This window comes from Serinus canaria, chromosome 4 (genome assembly GCF_022539315.1).
Source record: "Serinus canaria isolate serCan28SL12 chromosome 4, serCan2020, whole genome shotgun sequence".
NCBI lineage: Eukaryota > Metazoa > Chordata > Aves > Passeriformes > Fringillidae > Serinus > Serinus canaria.
Window position 1 is genome coordinate 38905478 of NC_066317.1, and position 23038 is coordinate 38928515.

At 37.6% G+C, this 23038-nt stretch overlaps 1 protein-coding gene across 1 annotated transcript in view; it reads left to right on the top strand.

Annotated features, from left to right (window-relative positions):
- Nucleotides 1-23038, top strand: part of TENM3 (teneurin transmembrane protein 3) — a 236638-nt gene that overhangs the window by 73726 nt on the left and 139874 nt on the right. The window lies entirely within an intron of this gene.

Below are 23038 nucleotides of genomic sequence, written 5' to 3' on the forward strand. Positions count from 1 at the left end.
ATTCTGTCACAGTTTAATGGGAGAATCCTGAAGTCGCAATCAGGAACAAGGATGTACTGCTCTTGTGCAGAGAGTAGGCTGTAAGAAATTTATGGTAGAAATTAATCTATAATACGGAAGGTAAGAGGACAAGGAAACAGTTACATAGGGGGTTTATTTTCATTATAAATTACAAATCTGAGGACTTCACCCAGGTACTGCTTATGCTGACTTCCAGAAGAACAAGTGTTATATGAGTGGACAGTAAATAACTTGTATAACGTCAGGAGCAGATGCACGTGTGTCTCATCATCACATTAAGGTCTTTTATTTTGACTTTTCATTATTTTATTTTGGGGGAACGTCTAGTATTTTTAGCTCTGTACTGCAATGCAAAATCTTTTTTAAAAGCCATTTTTAGAAAGGGAGGACTCAAGATCTTACACATGTTTCCATGTGTTCATCACTTGGTAGCAACAGTGTGAATTTACAGTTTTACAGGCCTTTCTTATGAGCTCTAATGCTCACCAATCCTTGATGGATTTGTGAGTACAAAAGTTCTTCCAGAAACATAGAATGAGTTGAAGATTGTGAGGTTTTAATAAAATCTTTTTTTTTTTTTTTAAAGACCCAGTTTATTCTATAGTTCCAATGATTGCTACAGCCTGATTCTGTGCTTCTGAGGAATTGCTGTTGGATTAAATGGAAGTTGGTAGTAGAGGTTAATACAAAAACCTGGTCATTCTAATGCGACTGCAATATATGTTTTATTCTATAGTGTTGAAAAGTTCCTGTAGCAAAAAAAAAAAAAAAGATCATTTGACAATTTTTTTTTTTTTAATTCTGATTTTTCTTCCCATCGCCTTTTGGTTTCCATTTGAATTCAGTTCTCGGTAGCTGTAAGTTGGAGGATCATGTTTCAGTGCTTTAAACATGCTGCTTGCTGAAAGTAAAAAGGACTTTGAGAAATTTGGCTGGCAGATGCTTGTTGCAGTCTTTCATAGGAGGACTGCTAAGGATTTTGTGTTTGAGTCACTAAACAAAAAAAAAAATAGTGTGCATTGATGATTGTGAAAACCGTTTATATCAAAGTTGCTTTGTAAAGTGAAAGACTAAACATTTGTCACCTTTAACATCCTTTATCTTTTTTGAATATTATCAATAGTTTTAATAGCCTAAAGACTGTGCTTAAAGCTTGAGCTTTCTGCTCTTCTCATATACAAAGAAATTCTCCATTTAGTATCTTTCTATGTCTGACGTAGCATTGACATGAATTTATTTGTCACTAACCCATTAGGAGTACACAGGAGTAGTAACCCTGCTTTTTAAGGATGCAGAGATCTGACTAGAAGGCACATCAGCCTTCCTTTCTCATGCAAGGCCAAGGATTCCTATTGTCAGATGCAGTGGGCATGAAAGCAGCAATTTTACAGCACAAAAACTCCAATAACATTTACTGCGGTTGGCTGAGATTGCAGTGCACACAGGCACTGCTCAGTCTTGGTTGCTTAAGCACCAGCTTCCCTTGGCTTTTTGCCAGCCTGCACGCTCCAAAGAGACAAGTCCTTTAAGGCGAAAGAGTTTTCCTTGTTACTTGCTTTGGGGTAAACAGACCATTCAGGCATAGTTTATTGCATTACATACTTGACTATGCATACTGGAATGCAGCAAAGTAATTGGTAGCATTATTTTAATCGTTAGAATTCATAGGTACAAGATATGTTCTCTGAGCCAGGAGGGAGGGGAAAGAAAAAAGTAAGGATGTTTCTGCCTGCTAAGTTGCTGATCATTTATTACAAAAGACTAAAAATGTTCTCTCCATGGGAATTCTGTATGTTTACCCTAGTATCTCTGCTACAGTTACAGAAAACAGAATTAATTTGCCTCTTTATTGCTATTCTTCTCTTGAAGATAAATCCCATAACAGTTAGTAGCAAGTCGCAGTGTCAAAAAACAGTTCTGTTTATGTAACAGGATACTTTGTTGTCATTAAAAAAACCAAACAAACCAAAGCCCTCAATTTGGAAATAATGTAATCACAGAATACTTGCAAATTAAAAGGAAGTCAGTTACTGTAAATTTTGCCATCAATCCAGCTCATCTTTGTGTTGAGAGGTATTCTGTTTTGCATTAATCAGCAGTAAACTTATCCCATTATTGCCATAACCTGGAGACTCTACATGAAATGGTCTCTTAAATATTACTTTGTATGCATTTCTTGAAGCTCCAATTTAACACTGCAGTAGCTATTCAAATAACATACAATGGAATTTTTTTATAATAAAGCATATTATATCTGAATATACAGGAGGCTGACTTATCACTGAGCTACTGACTTATCACTGACTTATCACAAAATATCAGCTGCTGCTGGTTGAGTTTTTTAGTTCATTCAGAAAGGCTCAGGGAAGAGTAAAGCTCTCCCTTGATTATGTAGCTAGCAGTTGGTGTGAGGGGGGCTTGTTTTTCTGTTCATTCTTAAACGCAAAGAATCCACGAGGGGTTTTTTTGTTTAATGCTTCCTTTCTTTATCCTCAGCAGCACCCTACATTGTGTTCAGGAAAGCTTTAAAATACTGTCTGTGGTATTTTTTGAGTCCCTGGGTTACTTTCTGGTAGCTTGTCCTCTGCAGAGTGGCGAAAAGGCAAGGCTAAGGGTGACCTTGCACCCCCATCTCTGTGTACACCAGCTTCAAAATTGCTTCAGAAAACAAGTGAAGCACTTCTAATGAATTGCGCTTTTGAGTCTTTGAATCTGCACAGCGTCTCCATCAGGTTTTTACAGCTGGACTCTTCCTGTAATTGCTACTGGGGTGAGATGCACAACATGGGGTTTTGGAGCTAAGTACTTACATTGTTTTACTGGCCAAAAATATATAACATAGAGGGAGCGACAGACTTCATGAAATTCACACTTATATATCTTTGTGTTCTTCAACCCTTTCCGACATGCTGCTGATTTGCCAGCAGGCACTCTAGATGGGGATTAAAGAAATGGAAAAGCTAAGATACAGTTTCTTAAAGCAGCAGTATATTAGTAAAGAAGTTGTTTGTTATGTCTGATACATGTCAAAGATCTGTTTATTTTAATTGCTCTTGAAAAATTAGAAAGAAGCACTTCACTGTTTTAATCTTGTTGACATTGGAATATATAGTAATGCTCAGAAAAAAAATATCCACCAATAGAAACAATAATTGATACCTTATAATTTTCAATTTCCAAGTACTTTAGCTCTTAATGTGCCTTCAGATATTCAGCATTTGTGGCATATTTACCTGGATAATTCAAAAATAATAGGTCTTTTTCAAGTCTTTTTTGTGCATTTTTCAAGTGCTACAGTATAAAGTTCTTGTTTATGCCTTGTAATGTATGGTTTTCAAAATTTCAAAATTCACTGCAGTATTTTGCTTCAGATGTCCTTCTTGATCTATTTCCTCAAGGTCTTTAATCAGTGGTGTGTAATATGGAATATTTTTCTGTTTGTTTATAGTTTTATATGAGTAACTCAAAATAATTGGCATCAGAATGCACCACAGCATCATGTATGGATGTCTTCCTCACTCAAGTTGAATTATTTCTTATTTTAATCTAGTCTCCCATTTAAAAGTCTATAATGTCTCTCCTAATTGTAGTGAATTCTGGCAACTGTTGTTTACCTAAGCCAGTAAACAAGAAGGCAGAGATGGAGGATGGGTTAGATATTTTAAAAACTCCTTTCTAGCTTCTAGAAAGCCCTCCAGAATAAACTGCCTTGCAGGCCTTCTGGACTGGAGGCCCTGAGGGACATTCCTAGCAGGGTGGAGGAATCAGCCAGTATACTTGCATTGTTTCGAGCCTGAAAGGGCAATACTTCCTTGCACTATTACAGAGATTTATACTCTTAGCTAGGCATTTAAAATGGGTGGTTTTGTAGAGAAAGACCAGCAGAATAACAATCAAGTAAAACATACCGGCTGGCCAGATTCATCTAGTTGCTTTATCATTAGTAATACTCAGATCAACATTTGTTAAATAAATTTATCTGAAAGTTCTTTTGAAATAGTCTTGAGCTTTGGGTGCAACTTTGCTTCATTGTCATATAATAACTTTGTATGATCATGGCCACAACAAACCAGGTTTTTTTTTCCCTTTGTTTATATAAAATTCCTTGAGAGAGAGTTAAAATTCAAACTAGTAAAGAATGAAATGTTTATACTTGGGCATTTAAACCACCTATGTCTAAAAGTGAAGTGCCCTGTAGTACTAGTTTTGTGTTAGGGAAGTTGGAGAAGCTTCCTTCCTTCATGAGTGCTTTAGCAATGTTGATGTTCTTGTATGGTGTGCTGCCCCAGATTTAATCTGTTCTGTCATATCTTAGGAACAGAGAGTGGCTATATATTTTGCACCTGGAATCATAAACTAACATTTATGTATTTTTGAGTGATGGATAGAATACTGCTTCTACAAAAAGTTCAAGAAATTTGAAGGCAGAAAAAAAATCCAGAGAATGATTAAAAGATTGTTCAAGGTGGGGCTATGTTTGGTTAGTAGTATATAATTTTTCTGACACTAATCCTGAAATAATCAAATGTGAATACTAAATAGTCTATAAACAATGCACTATCCTTTCGTCTTAGTGATGATGATTAGTGATTCTCAACTTGCACAAGTGCAAATAATGTCTTATATCCTGGCAGAATTAAGTTGCAGTTAATATATGCATATGTTTCTATTTCCTGTTACTGCACTACCATGATTACAACAGAGCAGAAAACATATTTAAAGAAGTGTGAAAAGCATATTCCTGTGGTTACAAAGACTTGAACAATTCAGTGGCATGTGCAGACAGCCTTTGGGAAAACCTCTTTAGAGGTATGAAGTACAGGAACCTCTAGATGCAGTGCTCTTTCGCAGTTGCATCAGTGCTGTATGGTTCTTTTGGAGAAGTTGAGTAGTAAAGGAAAAAAGTAGTTGCAGATGCACTATTTCTACCACTCAAAAATTTGCTCTCTGCTAACGTAAACACCAGACAGCTCCTTTGCCGTGATTTCTGCCTCCAAGTGCAAAGCTCTATGCTTTGAGGGTTAACAGTCCTAAACTAGTGTGCTGTTTCCATTGCCCCTTGCCATAGCTGTCTGTTAATGGTGACCATGAGATATGAGCAAAGCCAAGTGGTGATGCAGCAAAGCCTCTGATTTGAATCCACAGAATACACTAGAAAACTAGATCCCCTTTTCTTGGTGTATTCGTTGTTTACCACCATAGGAATAAAGATTTCCATTGCTGCTGTAGAATATCAGTGGAAAACTAAATGTACAAATAATGGAGACTGCTCATCTGCCCCCATATCAATTTCTGATGCTGTTCACATGGCTTACTGAGGAGCAGGCATGACTCCCTCATTACCCTAGAAGCATATGCAACTGATATGGGGACATTTTTGTCTAATACCATGCATCATCTTTGAAAAAAAGGCAAGGAAATGTTCTTTTCAGGCTCTTTTAGACCCAAACTGCTGGTAGCCGCCTTGAGGCAAAGCAGGAAAGAAATGAGTGTAGATGAGAAAGCTGAGATTGTCCTGGACTCCTCTGCCCTTAACTTCATCCTTCATGACTCATCTGTTTAATGCTCCTTAAGCACTCAGAAGTGCTGAGGAATGCCATATAGTCAAATCTACAATTAAACAGATGCAAACAGGCACGAGCCTTTAACTCCCTGAAGTGATCTGTATGCATGGATGTGATTTTTTTTTTTTTTTTTTTAATTTTCATTCTTTGGAGAGGTTGGGTATTGGGTTATTTCCTCTTGTTCTATCTTAGTTTTAATCCTTCTTATCCTTTAAGTGTGCTCTTTTAATTTCCTCCTTTCCCTCTTTTTGCCCTTCTTCTTGAAAGCATCTTTTTCTTATTAAGTCATTTAACCTTTATTAGACCATACCATGCCACTCCATCCTAGTTACTACTTTCTCTTTTATCCCTTTTTCTCTTTTTTTAATGGACTCTTTTCATATCATTCTCTCCTTGTTCAGGCTTCCTACATCCCCTTCCTCGTTCCCTTTGTTGTTCTCTCCATGGGACAGGTACATCTCATGAAAAGGTGCTTTGTTCAGAATGTATCTGCCTTGGGGCAGCTATTTAATGAAAAAATCAGCTTCCACCCCATGCTCCTATCCCTCTGAAGCCTGACGCAATAAATGCCAATTACAGTTCTACATAATTAAAGTAACCATGTCATATTTCTTTTTTAATATTAGTGTCTTCACATTAAAGGAATGCAGTGCTATGCAATGTGTATGTTTTTTAAAACAAAAAATAACAATTTTGCTTCTAATCCATATTACAACAATCGTAATCTAGAATTTTCTTTAACTCTTCTATTCTGTTATGAGAATAGTCCAGACATCTGTAGAAGGATCAGCAAAAACACAAACAGGAATACTTAAAAGTGTGGTTCCTTTATAATTGGGGATGAAAACTAACATCCTGCCTGCTTCTGATCCTTTTTACCCTCTTGTGGCAGGAAAGCTATTAGAAGAGATGAAAATTGATCAAAAAAAAACCACGCAGTCTTTTCTCTTGATGGCTGCTTTGGCTGTTGGGAGAATTTTCAGCTGCAGACAGGCCAGAATATAGAGAAAAGTATCAATCTCATGTGGTTTTAACAGCAGGATAATCTTAACCTTTTGGGTGCTAGGCTACTCGTCTGCCCCTGGGAACTGAGTTATTCCTGGATACCTTAATAGCCTTACAAGAGGATTAAAAGCAGAAATTATTGAGATGTTGGTACTGATAATGGCACTAATTTCCACAAATGTGACCATTTTTGCTACAGAGAGTAGTTGGTTTCAGACTTCTTGGTGAGATGCTCCCACTTGACCTGAAACACTGGAGTCTTTAATGTATGTGTTTGATATGAAGTAGCTCTTCACACCCACTCTGTGGAAGTTAACATCTGGATTTGTGCTTTTCTTCAACCATTTTCTCCATCTTTTTTACTTACACTTTATACAGTTTTGTATGCTTCCTGTCAATGCACAGTATTGTGCAAATGGCTAGATTTTAATAGCTCAAGCTAACAATTGGTGCATAAGAAAAAAATCTGTTCTAGAAAGAAGCATCTTATTCCCCCCGACTGTTGTTAATATTATTAGGTTATATTTTAAAATTCATATATTTAACAAATGTCAAGTCTGGAGTTTCAAATTTTTAAAGAAATTAATGATATAAATGAATTACTGAAAGCAGCAAACACTACACTTCTCTGCAGTTTCATATTCACTTCATCCCATTAGAGAAAGTATTTTTGTTCTAGAGGTGAAAGGCAGTCAGCAAGCAGGACTTCTGCCAGCAGAAGTCCTGTGTATAAAAATGCTTTTTGCAGAAGTGGAAGGACTTAATATTAGAGTGGCATCAGGATATGATTGCAGTGACAGTGACATGGTTGTGTCTGCGTGTGAGATGAATGATTAACTGTTGGACAAAGGATAAAAGAGTTTAAAAGTGCTGAAAAAAACATGCAGCATTTTTCCTACAGTATGGAATTTACACAAAAAAATAATAACCTGTCTGGACACACACCACTGCCTTAGTGGCTCTCACATCACACACAAGTGAGATCACACCTGAGGGTGTTTTCCTCCCCTGAAGGAATGCATGTCCTCAGAGAGAGCTCAGTTGCACTTTATCCAGCAATTAATTCCAAAGTTACCTCCCAGCACCCCAGCTGGTTGTCCAGCAGTGTCTGAGGGCTCTGTGCTGCCTTCCCACCTGCTCCAGGTGCTTCCTCTGGGGTGCCTTTGTCCTTCCCTTGTAGATCTTTTTACTCAATTTTATTTTAAACATCTTTCACCATTCTTTCTTCAGTATTGCATTATTCTCTTGTATGCTAGTAGAAACATCTTCAACATGTTTGAGTGCTTCTGTCTGCATATTTGCCATTGTGCTTTTTTTTCCTTTCTCAGATGATTGCATTTTTAAGGGACTTTGTTGCATAGGGTTTGTTTTTTGGTTTTTTTTTTAAGGAAGGAAGGCAATATTTAAATTGCTTTTCTTAAAGCACAAGGAAAGTAACTTACAATTTTTCCCATCTCCTGTCATATTTTAGAAACTCATGAGAATTTTACTTGTGATTATATTATTGGTATCAGTCCAGTAAATTCTCTATCATATTTCTCAACCATATCTTCATTCAGTATGTCATTATTATGTGTGTGGTGCAATAAAATTCCGTGCAACAGAACAATGTGAATTTCTGGGCTATATTAAGATTGAATCACATAAAGAACTGGGGAGGGGGAAGAAGTAGTAGTTTTCTTATTATCCTTCAAATCTGCATGGCCCTTTAATTTTTTTTAATTGTAGATATTTTCTTCTGTAGTTTCCTTACTCAGTATATAGAAAGCAGACACACTGACTCTACAGAAATACCTTGTAAAGGAAAGACCTTACAAGAGTGTAATTTCTGTTCATTAATAGAAATTTTTGAACTGATTAATGACGCCAATATAATTTTGTATCTCTGAGCTAATAGCTTAAGTTATTTTTTTCAAATTGTTCATATTTTATTGGTTGTTTGTTTTCTATTATGTTGCTTTTCAGATTTATGGAAAGTACTTGGAATTATTATATCCTTCATTTGATGCAATGAATATATTTTACTGGACAGCTTTATGCATTCAGTGTTACACATTTTGCTTTGCAGCTGAAGACCAATTTCTTAATTGTTCTTGTGCATGTGGTTGTTTTGAGGTCTTTTTCTAAGCTGCTGTGATTTTTGCATTTGCATGTTACTTGTGGGACTAAGTCTATGATTTTGCAAATTAAAAGTCTCAAGCAAACTTTCATTAGGTCCTCTTGTAGTTTTGAAGATTGCAACTTGCCATTGCATCATACATTCAATTGAATTTTAAATAATAATTCCTAGGTCAAAACCCAGTAGCTGTTAATACAGAAGCAAAATGTTTTTGGAAACTTTTCCAAACTGTTAGTTGAAATTTCCATGGTACCTCTGCACTGCTAAGAGCAAGAACAAGAAAGGAATACTTTTCTGCGTGGGGTTTTTGTGATCATATACCATAGAGATAGGAGCTGTATACAAATTTAACTTTGTCTTTTATAGACAGCACTTAGTGTTTAGTCTGAACCCAGTGATTTTAAAACATCATTGTAGGAGTTCATCATTTCCCTCTTGCACGTAATAAACATGCCACATCCTTAAAAGACAAAGTGTGAGACATAGCTCAGTTTTGGTGCCAAGAAAAAGTGGTTTGAAGAAAGCTTAGCACCCTTATCCCTAGGGAGATGTAAATTGTCACAGGCAGCACCAGACGCAGTAACTTCTCACTTGTGTGCTGCTAAACATTAGGGACATGTCACAAGTATAGAAGATATTATTAAAGTAATAAAATTTTTTTCTGACATTTATTTCTATTTTTATTAACACTACATTTGTATGTATATGCACAAATACCGAGAGTATGATGTAAAATATTCATATTCCAAGAGCTGTAACAGTGCTGCAAGTATCAAACACAATATGATTTGTTCTTTATTCTGTAAGAGCAAATGTCTTTCCTAGAGCTGTGCTCCTCACTGTATTCCTATGTGAATGCAAAAAGAATTGGGAGTGAAGAGGGACCTTATTACTGTAGTAGTAGTGAGATTGAACCTAGTAAGTACCTTTCTTGACTGTTCTTTCTTGGTGTCTACTTTTCAAGCAAGATTTTATTTGCTCAGTAATGATTCTTGTGTGTGAGTTTCACTGTTTCCACCAAAAAATGGTAAGTAAATGCGGTAGAGGAATGGTGGATATGGTTAAGCTCAGGCCTAATGAAATGGCCTAATTGATAGACAGTGAGGATACTTTAAACAGCGATAAACTCATCTGCATAGAAACTAGTCTGCTATTCTCTTTTGTTCTGTGTGCACAAACTGGAAAACTCAAAGTGCATTTCTGTTTAGTGAAAGTTGTTTTTGATGTAGAAGACACACAAACCAACTAGGGTTGACTTTTACAGCTTAAGGTCCAGTAAGCAAAATTACTGGATTTTTATCAGTAAGAAGAAACTGTTAGAAAGCTGTTTAAGACTACTGGAATTAGCAAAAGCCTCCACCGCAAACAAACTACTGAGCACTAACTGTAGAGGAAGTAAATCTGGCATCTTTTTCTATGTTTAGCAAAGATTTATACCAAGTACAATGCAATTTGGGGTATCTGGAGGGTTTATCATGTCAGAGGAGTTCACACATCCTGTTGTACCTGATGAATTGACCAGCTGGGACTACAAAAACTGACATGAGATTAGCTGTACATGTTACTGTTATAGAAAACAGCACTGGCATGAGCAACAGCACATCAGCCATCAGATTTTTTTTTTGGGATTTCCTATAGAAAAGTAGCATAATCTCTCTCGTCAGTATATGAGTCATTTATTTTGATGGCCCAAATGATTTTCATCGATATTCTCACAGTGTGACAAAGATTCAGTAGTGCCCCCATGGCCTACATTTGGGTGAGGATTGAATATAAATAGTCATAAAGCACGAGTCATGCCTCTGGCAGATGTGATGTGTTTTCTGCAATTTAATGTTTTGGAGACATGATAAATAATAATCAAATGGCATTTACTTAAAGAAGCTACAAAGCTCCTACTGGAAACAATGAACAAGATTTATATCAGGCCTCTGAGCTTGAATGAGGCATGGGCCCAGGGGCATTGCAAGTGCCTTCATTTTATATACTTACCTAGTATTCTGACTCACCCCCCAGGTTATTGTCGGAGCTAGTCAAAACCAGGACGTGTTCATCCATGTGGTTGTCTGCTGGCCAAGGGTAGACGTTTTGCATGGCAGCAACCTCAGCCAGCTGAGTTTTGGAGAAAGTATATCCATCGTGAATCATGGAATAAGGGTGTAAGTTTCTTGTATCTAGACTTCCAGCATATTGAGGTCTGGCTGGTAGCTGCATGTCATGGTTTAATCCCAGCCAGCAACTAAACATACAGCAACACAACCGCTTGTTTACTCCCCTATCCCACCAGGATGGGGGAAAGAGAATTTGTACCAGGAAAATGGAGAAAACTTGTGGGTTGAGACAAGCAGTTTAATACTTGACATAAAATATAATAAGAAAAACTAAATTGTAATAAAAAGGAAAATAACAAAGATAAAGATAAGTAAAGCCCATGAAAGACAAGTGATGCAAATGAAAATAATTTTGCTCATCACCAGCCAACTGTTGCCTGTCCCTGAAGAGTGGCTTCCCAGCCAACTTTGCCTCTAGTTTATATGCCGAGCGAGACACCCTATTTTATAGAGTATCCTCTTAACCAGGTTAGATCATCTGTCCTAGCTGTGTCCCTTCCTAGATTCTTGTGCACCCCCAGCCTCCTCACTGGCAGGGTTTAGAGAGGAGAAGAAAAGGCCTTGCCTCTGTATGCACTGCCCAGTAATAATTAAAATATCACAGATTTATCAACACTGTTTCCAGCACAAATCAAAGCATAGTCCCATACCAGCTACTGTGAAGAAGACTATCTCTACCCTGGCCAAAACCAACAAACTTGCAGCTTCTTTTTCCATTTAAGTTATGTTCAAGTCTCAGAAATTTCAGTACATCCTCATTAACCATGATCCCCATTAATCATCGTATAATCATAAAACCATAGAATGTTAAGAGGTTGTAGTGGACCTTAAAGATCATCTAGTCTCAATTCCCCCTGCCTTGGGCAGGGACACCTCCTACTAGACCAGGTTGTTCAAGCACTTACCCAAATTGGCATTGAGCACTGCCAGGGTTGGGGCATCCACAGCCTCCCACAGCAACCTGTTTTGGTGTCTCACCCTCAAAATAAAAAAAAAAATCTCCCTATTATCTAACCTAAATTACTCCTCTACCCATTACTCCTAGTCCTGCCACTACAGTTCCTGCTGAAGAGGCCTTCTCTGGCTTCCCTTAAGGCCTCATTCAGATACTAGAAGGCTGCTATGAGGTCTCCACACAACCTTCTCTTCTCCAGGCTGAACTGCCTCAGCTTCCTCATTGTGTCTTCAGTGCTCCAGTCCTCTTACCAGCCCTCCTCTGGACTTGCCCCAACAGTTCTACATCCTTCTTATGCTGGGGACACTAGAACTGTACACAGCACTCCAAGTGGGATCTCACCAGACCAGAGTAGAGAGAAAGAATCTCCTCCTTTGACCTGCTGGCCACGCTACTTTTGATGCAGCCCAGAGTTTGCTCGGCTTTCTGGACTGCAAGCACACATTGCCAAGTCTTACTGAGTTTTTCATCAATTATCACTCCCAAGTCTTTTTCAACAGGCCTTCTCTCAACCCAGCCTGTAGGTGTGCCTGAGAGAGCCCAGGTGTAGGACCTTTGATACAATATAGAGATACCATTGCTTTGGTCTATGGATCACCCCTGAGGAGTGTCTGTAAAAGTCCATAAATATCCACAAATGTCCTCTGAGTTCCTTTAGCCTGTGACTTTTCACTCCATCTGTTCTAGTGGTCACTCAGGACAGGAGAGGGGATGTGCTGCATCAAGGTTTTGGGGACCAAAGGCAACTCAGGTCTGGTCACTGCTGCATTGCAACTGCTTCTTTTAAAAACATTTCTCCTTCATTGATTTTGTTAGCTAATACCTATAGTATTAGTAATTAATTATTATTATTAGTTAGTAAGTATTATTGTTGTTGTTTATATTATTGTTATTGTTATTATTGTTACTAATTAATCACTAGTAATTCCTATAATATGAAACTCAGATAATGTGTTACAACCATTTAAAGGTATGTATATTTCACTCTTTACCCCTGGACCTTTTGGGCCAGTTTATAGGGTTTAACATTACAGTGAACTCCTCCCCTTGCTCCTAGCTTGGCTAGCAACAAGGGATTCCAGATACAGCAATTCCCATAACATGCCAAATAAATCATCATTCAGTTTCCCAGAGTCTGGTGCATGATAGGGGATGTGATATTCTCCCTCAGTGCCATGTGTTTATGAGATTGTTTTTGGAAATGAGTCCTGTTTTCTGATTCACTTCTTCCAGGGTGCTATGTGTGACCGTAAAACCTGCTTTTCAAGGCCCAGGATAGTATTCCAACCAATGGCATAGGCAACACAGAATGCTTCCAACAACCCAGTGTCACTTCCACCATTGTAAGCACATGGTTAAAAAGGTTTGTGGTAATGTGATATAATTAGCCAGGCTTTCCCATATTATTTCAGCCTTCACCCTCTATACCAGAAAGGCTTTTTCTGCTTTACTGGTTTGATTATGGGGCATATTTGATATTCTTGGATAACCTGTGCAATGGCATCGATTCCCCTCGGCCACAAGCCCATCTATCTCTTGCATGCCTTCCTAAATGTCCATCAAGGTATAAAAATAGGCCACCTTTATGTTCCCACTCCAGCTCCATCTGAGCCACTTCAATTCTTGCAGTTTGGTCACCTGTTCATTCTTTCAGTGTTCTTCAGTGCCCCAACTCTTGGGTAGGTGAGCATCTTGTGAGGTACTTTTACAATCGCATTTTCTACCTGAACAACAACGTCTTGCAGCAGCCCAGAGGGATGTATCACACCACTGTCAGTTGGCCTGCTTCCATTGCTGTAGCCACCACCACACAGAGCTTGCCAGCATCCATGAGTCAGTACAGAGACAAAGGACTGGCCACTTTTCTTGTTCAGCAATATCTAAAGCCAGCTTCACTTCAAGTCACTTCTGCAAACTGACTTGATTCACCTTGTCCTTGCACTTTTTGTGTCTTTTTGTGTAGGACTCCACACAAAACCCATCTACAGTATGTATTTTGAAGATAAATTAGTCTTTGTCTTTTTCAGAAGTTCTGTACAGCTAGAAGAGGTTCTGAATATAAACTCTTGAGATTTTCCATTTGTCTCTAAAGAGCGTATAATACATGTAAAGTGCTATGAGGAACTCTATACTTAGCAAAATTCAATAGATTTTCACCCAAATTTTAATGAGCACTATAAAATATTTTGAAATCTATGCTTGAAGCTGGTGATGTTACTAAAGAATATTGCCATGCAAGCATCTTATTTTATAACTGTTCTAGCAACTCAAAATAGCTCTTAGCTTTGGTTCAGTATTTCAGTGGTACTGAGAGATTTGAAAAGTCTTGAGGAGGCTATCTAGAAAGTCAGGTTTTTACTCCTAAACATTTGAAAAAATTTTTAAAAGAGCAATTTGATTAAATGATTATTATTAAATGATAACAACTAAAAGAGGAAATCTTGGAACTGAAACATACCTATTTAAAAATAAATATTCACACATGCAGGGCTCTACTCTGTTTTCATTGCCAGTTTAGGCTACACAATTAATCAGTGCTTCTGTTATCTTGATAATCTGTCTGCTTGCTGCTGTAAATAAATTACACTTTCTGGTGAAGTTGCTGACAGCTATTTAGGCTTTCAGCTTTCAAATACGCTTCTAATTGTACATGTTTGCAGCTTCTTAAAAGCATTTGCTTCTGAGAGAATTTTTGCAGCTAATGTACCTCGAAGTCTTCCTGTTTGTTTGTATTTATTTTCTTTAGAGTTGTATTTCCAAAGTATGAATCTCTAATAGATTCAATTCGCCTGAGATTGTAAAGTGACCCAGTAGCTTTTAATGAAAAAGTGTTACCTTGTTTGTGAGATTGGTGGCTTATCTTTGTGGAAGACAGGACATTCTCCTGTAATGCCTCACGTAACCCGTGAAACCTTGTACCTCGGGTAAGGAGATGCAGATGAAATTTTCACACTAATACCTGCATGGAGCAAGGAAATGGGCTGCAGGGAATTCTGTAGGGAGCAGGTGGGATGGGTTACATGTGGTTTCCTACCCACAGGTGGTGGAAACTTGACCTATATCAGAAAAAAACTCTATGGTTTTGACGATCCCCTCCCATTCCCCAATCTGGCAGCAGTGTGGAGTCAGTGCTCAGCAGAACACAAAGCCTGCTCTTCCTCCACCTCTCTGCAAACACATTTGTCTGTGCGCTTCTCTTTGTAAATTTGTTCTGAAAGCAGAGGACATTTACACATAGAACATCTACCATTTCAGGAGCAGCAAAGAGTTCTTGGGTACATAATTGATTTCAGCAGCAAGACCACTGGACATAGAGGCTCTCGCTTGCTTGTGATCACACCACTGGCTATGCCAGGATTAAAAAAAGAGATTTCCTGACATGCTCTGCTGTGATCTTACCATGAAACAATTCTTCCTCCTGAAATGTTTGGTTTTAGCCCCCGGTGGTAGTTATAAAAGCATGTTAAATACCAGACTTCTCAGCTTGAGACCATCTGTTTCCCTTGCAATCATGTACCACCCCCACACATGGGTTCCTTGTCACCAGTATTGCAGTTTCAGCAGAAGACAAAAAGAAAGGTATTTTCCTATATGATAGTTTAGGCAGAAAATGGACCTGGGAAACATGTTTAGGTGGAGAGGGTGTGATTATGCTAGAAATAGAGGGGTTTTTCCCCACAAGTGGAAGGCAGCAGGCTTTCAGGGAGTCCAGTCATTCAGATCTGTGCTGGCTCTGTGCCTGTGTAAAATCTTGTCCCACTTGACTGGGGCATAGCTTGCTTCATAAATCAGCAGTGTTACATGGTGAGCAAGCTGTCTTCACAAGTGCTCTCCCAGCATACCTAGAAATGCTTTTGCCAAATTTGTTACGGGTGAAATAACAGCTGTTAGGTTTAAAGGGAGTTTACACACTTCCTCTACATTAAGTAATTTGAAACGCAAATTCTGCATATGTAGAAAGCAGGTTACTATTAGGAGGTTTCAGATAAATCTTTTTTTGAAGACCTAAATAGTTTGTGGAATCAATAATGCTACCAGAAGAACATAAAATTGTAATGAATCATTTTTTTTGTCTTTGCTTATCCCAGAAGAAGCAGCAACATTTCTTTTGCTGCTGAAGTTACTCGGAAGTCAGGAGCATCATGGAATTAATTCAGCTTACATATCTTAATGATACATGGGAGATTGCATCACGTTTCACTGCACCATGGTGGTGATATTCTTTGTGCTTATTTGTGTGTATTTGCAATTGTTTCAAAACCTTATTTAGAAAAATACTTTAGCTCTGCTCTTCTGGGGTCTTTTTGTGTATACTATCTAGTTAGCTATTTAAATTAAAGGGGGTAGTGCTGAGTTGTGATTTCTCTACCTTTTACTGGTTCTGTCAGTGTCTGAGAACTACAGCAGTGTATTTAAAAGGAAGAGCTTACTATGACATGAATCAGGCATGTTTTTTTAAGGAGCTTGGTTGGGGCAAGAAGCTGTAAAGTTTAGCTGGAAACTGATATGAAAGATCATCTGCTGGAAACTTTGTAGCTTTGTAGCAGCAACACAACTAGGCTGTAATGAAAATACATACAGAAAAGACAAAGCCTACAGTCATTTGTGGAAAATATATATAGAATTTAAGTTTTAAAAAACCTGATTTTCTCATTTTTCTGTGTTTTATAAATTCTTTTTTAAATTATGAACTTTTACCCCCAACTTTACTCCTAATAAACTAATTGTTTATAATCAATAATTAAAATACAGTCTACTTTTACTGTTCAGCATATTGCTGTCCTTCACAACACACGCAAAATAAATTGTGAGCAAATAAAAATGTCTAATTAAATCTCTCTCCATGTCCACTTATACTTCTGAATTCATAGATTTCCTTAAAATGCTGTGCTAGGTAAGGGAGAGTTTTGTTGATAAGTTACATGAACTGAGGCAGTCAGGTTGACAGGTAGTTTTTGTTTCAACTCTTAGAAACTCAAAGTTGAGGTTTGATTTGAGGGTTAATGACTCAATCTTGCTACTGAAAAGGGAGGCAGCTGTACTGGAAACCCAGAATACCTTTTAAGAAATCTTTTGCAATGGATTTGTTCTTTTGATTGATACCTAACTAGATTTGATTGTCATTAGAATAGAATAATGTCTTACTAAAATCAAGAGTGGTTTTGTTGGGTTTTTTTTTTTCATAAGGAGGAAGAGGAAAAATTTAATTCACATATAAGCCTAAAAAGCTTATTTAAAGTCATTAGAGAACAATAGTTCTTTAGTTTGCTCCTGTGGAGGCCTCCCCCTATTATGCATTTCTCTTCCTTGACACAGTTAAGAGAAAAAGTATTTAAAAGCTATTTTGGAAGCTTGGTTCCCTATTCTTTTCCTGTCTTTCATAATCTGCATATTTCTTATACTTGAGAACCAATTAATTAATTGATTTGGAGACGAGAATTCATGTGGTGATCTACTGCTTTATTTCCCTTTTGCTCTAAGGCCCAAGCTGCAGTCTGTAAGAATTTTTGCTTTGACTCTAGAGGCCAGGATTAAATTCCTTTTTTAAAGTCAAGCCAGAGTACGCATCTCCCTTCTAAGTTTTCCATAAAATTTTGATTATTTTGATTTTTCTAATGAGACTGTGTATGCTTTCTCAGAACTTTTCTCTCAACTCTTCACTTCTGTGAGGTCTCCTCTGCGTATTATTCATTCAACCCCTTTCCTGTGCAATTCTACCATTTTCCCCCCATGGATTTCTTTTCATGTCACTGCCCCTGTTCCGTTTTCATTTCCTCCAAAGCAAAACATGAATCCCTCTTATCTGAGTTCTTTCAAATCTGATAAAACAAACTCACCTGGTTTTGCTTAAAAGTTTTTTTTTTGTGTGTGTGTGTTCCCATTCCTGGCTTATCTTTCACAGATTTTATTAGTGTGGCCTTGTGTGTATGGATAAGGGTTGAGCATGCAGAAATTGGTAAAGAATTTAATTGCTTATAATGAACTAATTTTAGCAGCCTTTCAAACTGCTTTTAGATTTGTAAATCTGCGAAATGTTCAAGGGATGGCATTAACTGTTGCGAGTCTGTGACAAAATCTTCAGTTGACCTATTTAATGCAGAATTTTTCCTCTGGCTCTTGAATTTGAGGAAGACTACGGGTTTGCTTCTTCTTCATGAATGTCAACTATATGTCAGTAAAAGTCAGGTTTAGTAGTGAAAGAACCTTTAGATGCTATTTTATTTATCGGGCAGAAAGGCAGGCTTTTGCAGCACTGGTTGTGTCATCTGTAAGCATTACATAATCATGACATGTGAGTGTACTTTTTTCAGGTTAAAAGTTTTAAGTGTTTAGGTTTTCTTAACCTGTACAGTAGTAACTGTGCTTCTAAAATAAAGAGCTTTGGCAAATTGTTTTTCTTGGAAGTGGTAAGAAATAAAAGCAGAAGACAAAGGAAAACATACACATAGCTCACTCTGGATTAATGACTTTGGATAGGAACCAAAATTATCTAACACTTGAAAATGCTAAGAAATCTCTTAAGAAGCCATACATCATTCTTTGCAATAGGAACTGCATTTAACTCCAGCTAATCACTCTGGATGAGACGAGTACCTATATTAACGCACTCTGACTGAATCATTGTAGAATTTACCCAGCTTACAGCTGAAGCATGGTTCTAAATCACAATTTTTGCAGTCAAAATTAAGTGTCTGTCTGTATTTGGTATAAACATAAGGTGCAGGGTGAGCAAAGTGGGAAATGGCATACTCTGAATCATTTCACCTGTGTTTTACAGGCAGGTTTTGACTATGTACTTCAAGGTTTTTCAAATTAATTCCAGTCCCCTGCCACCATTTTGGAAAGCTGAATTTTTCTCCTTGTACAAAGTCTTTCAGCTGGACTTATCCATTTTTGTTTCATCTTTTGTTTTCTTTCAATGGAAACCTCAATTCTCTGATTAATGAGTTAACCTTCAATTTGTTAACTGAGAACATGTTTCTCCACCAATTTCCATGAGTTAGCAGCAAAGAAGATTGTATGAAGCTAACAATAATTGCATAACTTTCTCACTTCAGACTCTAAATAAGAATGAAAGATGATTTAATTTATGAAGATGAAGATAGATCTGCTCTGATTAGAAAAAAAACATGACTAAGCAAAGCCTATGGTCTTGGTGATCCTTCTCGTCACAGACTATTTGTCTAGGAGACTGCTGTACCCCAGTGGGGGGAAAAAGCCCCAGGCCCACAGTCATGCAAAACCTCTGAACCCCACTGTGGAGAAGCCAGGCCAGGAGCCCACCACTGAAGGCTGTGTTATTATATTTTGAATGTCTGGATAATGTAAGCTGAGTATCATTTTTGTGTCCCAAGTGAGCAAGCTTTTCTCATTTCTCACAGTGTGATACCAACTTTTCCCAGTTTGATATCCAGGTAAATTGCTGGAAATAAGTCAATGACATTTTACCAGTGGAGGATTTTTTTTTGGTTTTACAGACCTTGGTCCTAAAAACAGAATATAAATAAATGTCTATTAGTATCCCTGCTACTACTGTGTGGGTTAGGCCGGGGTGGAAGGAGATGGCATTTGTGCAATACAACAGCAGGATTGGAAGTACACTATTGCTTCTCATTCATCCTGTGTGCATAGCTGCCATCCTGGGTTTTATATCCTCTGTTTTATTTCATTTTCTTGTAAAGCAAAATCCTAAGTATGTTACCCCAGCAGGTTAAATTTCAATTTACTTTAGCAGTGTTTCTGTATTTTTTCTTTTTTCATCTTTCTCCTTAAATCCCTCTGGGGATAAAGAGGCCACTATTAGGAAGATTGTTTCTTGAACTAGTTTCACTACTGCTTTTTCACTGAAGCTGAAATATATATCTCAGGTTCAGCTTTCATAAGGTGATTAAGCTTCCACAGTCCAGCTGAAAACCTGCACAGTCCAGTTTACTTTGTTACTTTAAATGACTGCCTTAAGCATGGAAACATCAGTGGTTTTCCTTGATCCAGGTGGTATTTTTTCTCCAAATCTGACCTCTTTCACCCCACATGCTTTTGTAGCTACTTTTTGTTAGCTGGGCCCTTATATAGGTACCAGATAAGATGACATTATCTCTTTGTGGTAGTTAAATTAAACAGATTCTGCCTGCCATAATATCGACTGTGTGTTACATATGTATTGAAGGGGTTAATGGAGTGGTTGCAGGCTGGAGGTGTTTATGTTGGAATGCTTTGAGAATCGATTCCAGCTAATGGAAAAAAATGCTTTAAAAGTGAGCTGGTTCCGTTCCCACAGTGAACAAAGAGAGTGGAAACAACATTTAATAAACCTTTCAGAAGTAAATCCTGCCATTTTTCCCTCCACCATCACCTGTAGAAGAAATGCCCACTTTCTTCTCAATGAGCAGGATTTCTTCCTGCAGTGTATTTGCCTTACTCTGTTAGGTAACAAGACAAAGTCTTTAGACAAAAACATACCAGAAAAATACGTTTTGCTAATGTGTCATCTAAGGCCTAAGTTTTATTGACTTTGAAAATTTTTGCTTAAATGGCAGGTTGACCAAACATAGCCAGCCTTAAGATTCCTTCTCAGCTGCCCCTAACTATCTGGTTTCAAAACTGAAGAAATTTGATTATATGCATCTTGTTTTACAAATATGGATGCTGCAAATTAAGATCCTTGTTGTACTTGGATTACAGGGGAATGTTGCATCTTCTGTTCTACCTGTGTGCCGTCTTTATTTAACATTTATTTCAGTGTGTTTAGAAGGTTTGGCAAACATAACCCTTTACTTATGAAACTAAAACATTATTGCATTTTTTGTTGTTCAAAGGGGGTTTTTTACTCTAGAGTTGTCATGCAAAGTGGAGGGGCTTACAGTAGTATTCTTGCTTTGCTAATTAAGGTGATTATATACAGATTTAAGTTAAGTAAGAGGTTTTTTCTATTGATAAACCCTGCTGAAAAATCCAAGGTTTATTTTCCATTGAGAATTGGCATGATTTTTAATGCAAGGCATATTTGTTGTGAACCATGAACAGTCTTTATGAGACCTAAAGAAGATTTGTGAAAACAGCCTGTAATAAAAATCACACATGCTTCATAAAACACTACTTGATAGATATCACTTGCACCATTAAGAACTAAACGACAAAGGATGTAATTTCAGTTCTGGCATACAATATTAATCGAAAGGCTTTAAAGCATCTTGCTGATGGGAACTATGACAACATGACATTGAAGAATAACAAACTGCAGACATCTATCTTAATCAGATTTTCAAAGTAAATGTCATAAAATAGAAAGTTATGTTATCTATCTTCATAGGGTCACATATCATATAGGGTACAGCTTTTCAGCTTGTTTATTCTAAAAATACCAGGGTCAAAAAAATGTGCCTTTCAAGTAAGTTTAAAGCTCAGTTAATATTCTTTACAAAGTTTTTGGGAATAGATTAGTAACTGGTGCTTCCTATTTCTGCAGCAAGGTTATAAAACATTCGTGAGAGCTGAGTTATAAAACAGCTGAGAATGCACAGGTATTATCAGTATGAACATGTCGAGGGAAAATATTATGCTCAGTGGATGTGAAATAGAAAGACAAAGTTACAGGTGTACCTTTAACTGGAAGTGTTATGCTCCTGTAGATAACACAGCTGAAAGACATTGGTAAAAGTATTTTTTCTTCAGTTCCTAAAGCTTGTAGTTTTTTTGCATTAATTGTTTCTTTGTCTTCCTGTGTGTATTTAACTGGTAAAGAACAGTGTCCTTATAGTGTGTGGGAAATTATCAACGTGTACTTTGTGGTTTAAACACCGATGTTGCATGTTAGGGACTCCTGCTGCCCTCCAGGGAGTTCCAGCTACTTCTCACCGCTCGTCATCTGGTCTTAGACAGACACCACATGAGAACCATGGGATCATTTTGAGTTTCTCCACAGTCAAATAAGTCTTTCTTCCCTTTAAGGACAGAAGTCTTTATCTTTCTTTAAAAAGTAAAGTTGTGTTGCAATCTAAAGGAAAATGGCAAAATTAAGGTTTTCTTTATTATTTCTCCCAAATTTATAATCATGAGCAAGGCAATGCAATCTGTCAGAGCTTATCCTGCATTAAATTCACTGATAGTTTCTCAGTTCCAGATACCTTGACAGGTTTTCAGACCCTACAGGCATTGTACTGATGAGGAGACAAACACTGGCCCATTTTGATCAAGCTACTTGTTTGACTTTTGCCCCCTTTATATTATAATAGTATATACACACACACAAGGTGCATATCTAGATCAAAGTGTCCTTGTCACTTCTCCTTATGCTTGTCACCATGTATCAAGCACAGAGGAAGTCAGCAGCAGTGGCTGCAGGTTAATTCTGTTTCCATCTCTACGTCCATTAGGTATAAACCAAGCAGAAAAGGATGGGCAAGCTGACAACAAATCAGAGTGAACGGGCTCTCCTCTGATGGTAGGCAGTCTGCACCACAGTCCCTGGGTTGAATGTGTGGCTTGGATCCTTAAAGCATTTGGCAGAGCCGAGCAAATTTGGATGTGAATAAGACTAAGCAAATACTTGTGATTAACCACAAAATAAGCACATGCAGCAACTTGTTTTAAATTGCCCCTATGGCTTGTAGTAAATGATCAGAAAGGAAGCTTTGAGTCTCACACACCCTGGCAGGAAAAACTGAACTGAAGCAGTGGTTCATTCAAAAGACAGATCTGCCTAATTGCAAATGACCACTTAAATACTCAATTTTTTTTTCTGAACACATAACCTTCTTTATGTTTTCATTAATTAAATGTGGCTTCTCATGGAAGATGCTCCCAGACCAGAGACTTGTGGAGTGATTGGTTTTACTTGCCCTCAGGATCCCTGAAGCTGTGGCTGTAGTGGTGCAGGTAGCCTGTCTTACCCCTCTGTAAGCAGAAACTTAAAAAAAGATCTCCTTTGGGAGCTCTAGGAATAATTAAGCCATTTTCAATTTACAGAGACTTCTGAGGTAAATCCCACTACTGCTTACAGTACTTTTGGAGATATGGCCATATGTCAATTAGTTAAAATTTCAAGTGCATTGAAGGGTTTTATTGAGGAAATCAAACCAGGTCCTATAGAAATTATTTTTACTGCTAGCAATCAAGAGCTAGCAGACCAGGGACCAGTGACCTGCAAACAAAAGGTTGTATTCTTTTAAAGTTTTCTAAACTTTTCATGCATTTTCTAAAACATTCAGTCTACTCCAGATTCTTACATCTAGTATGTGTTATGGATATTTCCTTTACCATGGCA